Source organism: Alligator mississippiensis, chromosome 11 (assembly GCF_030867095.1).
Source record: "Alligator mississippiensis isolate rAllMis1 chromosome 11, rAllMis1, whole genome shotgun sequence".
In the NCBI taxonomy this organism is placed as follows: Eukaryota; Metazoa; Chordata; order Crocodylia; family Alligatoridae; genus Alligator; species Alligator mississippiensis.
Window position 1 is genome coordinate 8,684,161 of NC_081834.1, and position 4,757 is coordinate 8,688,917.

The following is a 4,757-nucleotide window of genomic DNA, read 5'->3' on the forward strand; positions in this document are numbered from 1 at the left end:
TTGGGCTGACTCTCTGCCCCACACCCAATAGCAGTGCAGGGGGGTGGAAGTTAGCCCAGTTGGACTGACTTTCTGCACCCCCCTGGCCGGATCGCAGCACCCCCCCCACTGGATCACAGTGCTGGGGTGGGGAACTGACCCCAGACTCAGTTATCAGCTTCCAGCAGCGGGAGACGGGGAGAGCCAGGGCTGCCCTCCCAGCTGGTGCTGGGAGCACAGCTCTGGTTCTCCCCTGTCTTTCACTGCTGGCTTTGAAACTCGAAACATTTCAAAAGTTTCAAAACGTTTCGACTAGCCTCGTTTTGTTTCGAGGCTGTTTCGAAGCCCTTCATTTCAATTCAATCTCACTGTTTTGAGCTCGAAATTAGTTGAAACAGTGTCGAATCAAAACAACCGGCGAAAGTTTGCACAGCCCTGTTGAATATCAGTCTCCAAATCATGTAATGATCCCTAACAATGGTTTGTGTTCATTATTCATGAAAGGATAAGGGTTACCCAAATACCAAGCCTTAGGACCTGAGATGCACAAAAGTGGGCCTAGAGATCTATGCATGTTGCCTCAGGCCAGAATCAGGCCATCCAGGGCTGAAACCACACTATCTCATAGTTGTTGAGATATTATGTCAATATCGCAATATCCCTGAGTTGTTGCCTCACCCACACCCCTGGAGGAGCCGCCACCTTCCTGTCTAGAGGCAGTGCTGTCACCATCCCACTTCAAGCAGCTTAAGAGTCCTAGATTTTCAAAAAAGAAAGGGGCCATTATGATCATCCAGTCTGCCTTCTTGATCTTCTCACTGCCAGGATACTACTTCATGCCATCAAGTAGCATGGGTTTTAGCTAAGTGGAGGGAGACCTCAGCTACCACCCATGTGAACAGCAGTCTCTGAGCATGTGTAGGGGCGCACACCTCTCTATCAGAGCCATGACAAGGTAGCATCACCAAGACTGCTCCAGAGTAGCAGATGCCAGCAGCAAGTGCCATTCACATTAGTTAGAAATTCTATTTCAGACTTTGCAGACTCAGGCAGAAATCACTGCACTGCTTATAGGTGGGTCACATATTCAAGCTTTTTTTCACAACCATAAAGGCTGGAGGCATTTTTTTTTCTTAAATGAAAGCAGAATTTTGGAGCAGAGCACATGGGTCCAGGAGCTGGAAACCCCGATATGGGCCTCTGTCTCTGCTAACCCTTTCTGCGATCTTTATGGCTATTCATGTCTGTAGCCAACGCTCAAAGCAAGCTCCCTTCTTGATACAAACTGAACAAAAACTCTGAACCCCAAAACTCCTTCATTTTTAAGATGTTCAGATCTGTACCTGGGCTTTGCTTCTTAGGCCTGTCTTTCCCCCTATGTGCCTCCCATAGCAATTTGCTATGTACATGATGGGTATTCCTTTTTTTCACATATTTCTGAAGCTTGAGGTTTTGGTCACCATCAAAAGCAGGACCTCAGGCACAAGATGTAGGATAAATTCTGTCTTCTGGTCCTCAAAGCCAGTCTTATTAGCAGCTATGTTGTTCCCATAGGTTTTTTTCACCATTGTGTACATCAGGGGTGGGCAATTATTTAGACCCATGGGCCACATAGGGAGATTGGCAAAGCCACTGCAACAACTGGCCAAAACTCACTATGCGGGATGGGGTTGCAGGCAGGCAGGGAGCAGTGTCCAGGAGTGGGATGGGCAGGCAAGGCCAGGATCATGTATTGGGGGCATGGGGTGGTGACAACACAGGGCCAAAGCTGGAACACAGCCATGACCTGATCCCTTAATGCCCTTGTTTGTGGAATCCATGCCTGTTGCAGGGATGTGTGGATAGCGGATCACAGCTTGGCTCCATGCTGTCACTGGCCCAAGATGCTGGGACTTCTCCATCTCCAGCCACCTGTCTTGCTTCTGGATGCCCAGCCGAGCACCCTGCTTGTGTGGGTCCTGCCCCCAGTGGTAGGTGCAGGGTAGGTGGGTCTGGCTACTGGGTCTAGCATTGGCAGCCAGACCCTGAGGCAGCTGGATGGAAGGGCTGCTGGGAAGTGGAGTCCAGCTGCTGCAGTGCTTTATACCCGCGGCATCTGGGGGTGGTGAGACTGGCCATTTGAGTTTTGGCTGGGTGGGACTGAGGGACCCGCTATGGGTCACACATAATGCCTTGGTGGGCCAGATTCAGCCCATGGGCTATATTTTGCCCAACCCGGTCTACACTGAACAGTCTCTGCACATCATTCTAATACTGTGCATTTTTCAGCTCAAAAGACTACACAGAAAATCAGCTGTACATTTCTTATTTCTATTGTAATTAAGGGGAATTACATACATAATGACCATGTTCCTTTCCACCCCACCATAAAACTGGACCTCTAAGTGCCTAGAACATAAATATTTTGAATCCTTAAACATTTACTATGCCCAAGAACTGCTAAAAATCTGAGTAAATTGACACATTTCTGCATTATTATTATTATTATTTTTAACTTTAACTAGCCTATTATGATAGGAAACAAGTTATCCATGACTTAGAGAGCCTTTTGCTTCAGGGTCAGTAGGGTTGCTGTTATTTAACTAATCATACAAAGTTGTGGGTAGCCTGAGCAGATTCTCCTACTGACGTGTACAGGACTATGCTACATACCTCTATTGTAATCATGAACTTTTATGGGAAACTACTGGTAGTAACTGTTATAGTATTGGTCTTGGCTAGGAACAGATATTCAAAAAGCCTGAGCCTGAATTGATTCAATCTTTGCAGGTTAGTCTAACCTGGCTAGGCTGAACTGGTTTGCAACTGTACAGACATTCCTTCTGGACTGAAAAAATGCAGGCACATTGCTGCAGTGGCTCAGGCTAGAAGCTGGAGACACTAGACCAGCCCTCCCTTCCCTTCTACAGTGCTGAGCTGAGGGAGGGGGGTTATGACCAGACCCCAGCAGGACGCTCTGATTAGGGAGGGGTTCCCCCCACCCCTCTTGATTAGCAAGGGAGCCAGCAGGGAGTTGATAACAGAGCATTTAGCACCCCATAAAGAAAATAAAAGTCTCTCACTTTAGTTCAAACTTTTCTTAAACAACTTTTTCCAAGGAAGGAATGGAGGGCATTACCAGCTACCTGTTGATTAGCTCCAAAAAGCCCTAAGTAGACACTGTCCTGTATACCTTTGTCCTGTCTGCCTTACATGGCCACCTTTCAGCATTAGCTAGCATACCATATGCTGGCTATGGTCCATGCTGTGGGAACGGGGAGGGGGGAATCCCTGGTAGTGGGGTGGGAGGGGAGGGAGGCAGGAAGAAGCCAGGCAGATGCTGCTGTGCCTGCAGTCTCCATCAGAGCTCCACCTAGAGTGCAGAGGCCTGCCCTGCTCTGGAGCAGAGAGCCCCACCTGGGACTGCAAAGGATCTGGGATGCTGGGGGACTCTGGTTTAAGATAAACCAGGAAGGGGTCTGGGACAGACATTGCATAAACCAGTTTGACCCAAATCAGTTAAGTCAGATACTATATTCAACCAGATTTATCTCAAACCATTTTCAGCCATGTTCAAACTAGTTTCTGTGCATTGAACATCTGTTACAGGTTTAAACCAGTTTTTGATCACTCATACTGGTTCGTGTGAAACGTCTGTCTCTAGCCCAAGTGTGTGGGGGTAGGTACAATTACAGATGAACCAGATCCAGAGTCATCTCTTTTCATACTTCCATGGAGATAATTCTCAATTTTGCCTGAGGATTCTATCTATACTTTACTTGAACTGAATTATCTATAGTTAATGGGAACATTTAATTTTTTGAGTAACGGAGAAATGATAACTAATGGTACTTTTAAACCCTACTTCCTTTCTGTGTTTTAATTGCTTAATGAGTTGCTGCAACACACAGCATCATAGATGCTGTCACTGGCATTTCTGTGGCCTCTCTTAGTTTCTAGAAACCCAGTGTGTTTGCATCTCAGGTAGAAGAAGATGGATCCTTTTAGGCAAAGGTTTCTTACACGGGGAACTTGACTTGATGGCTCAGGAGATTCCTTCAAAGTGTAGCAGGCTTGCCTTTTGGAGCTTGGGTTGAGTCCCAGGCTTGAGATTTTGCTGCTTTGATTGGTGGAGCCCATCCACCAATCAAGAGGCAGCAAGAGGAGTTAAGGCATGCCCCTTTCCTGAGGAGACGGGGAGAGGAGCTCCCCTCCCAGACCTGATTGAAGACTGCAACACTGTCAGGTCCTGAAGACTTCAGGGGCGGAGCCCTGGAGCATATAAAAGGAGCTGCATGCTCAGCACGAGGAGAGCACATCCGGGACAGAGAATAGAGAAGAGCAGGGCTTGGAAGAGCTGAGGACAGCTGCTCAGCAGGGTGAAGCAATAGTCCAGAGGTGCTCCCAAAAACTTCCATCGGTGGGTAACGGCAGATGGCTCCAGTGGCTAGGCTCTCAGTGCGCAGCACGGCATCCAGACCCTGGGAGCTGCATGAGGCAGCTCAAGTCTGCAGCCTCTGGTGTGTGGCCAGAGACATGGTGCACAGACTGGTGCATGGAGCAGGATCTTTGGAGCACTTGGGTGGCTCAGGTCCTTAACCCCTGGCATGAGGCTGGGAGTTTGGTGCAGGATGCACTGCACAGAGGGTCTGGGAGTGGACCGGGCCCCGGTGCTGCACAAGGCGGCTCGGGCCTCCAACCCATAGCAAAAGATTGAGTCCAGGGAGCCAGACGGTGCTTGAGCTACTGATCCAGCAGACAGGGCTGAGCCAGGGGCCCCAGAAGCCCTGAATAGCGGA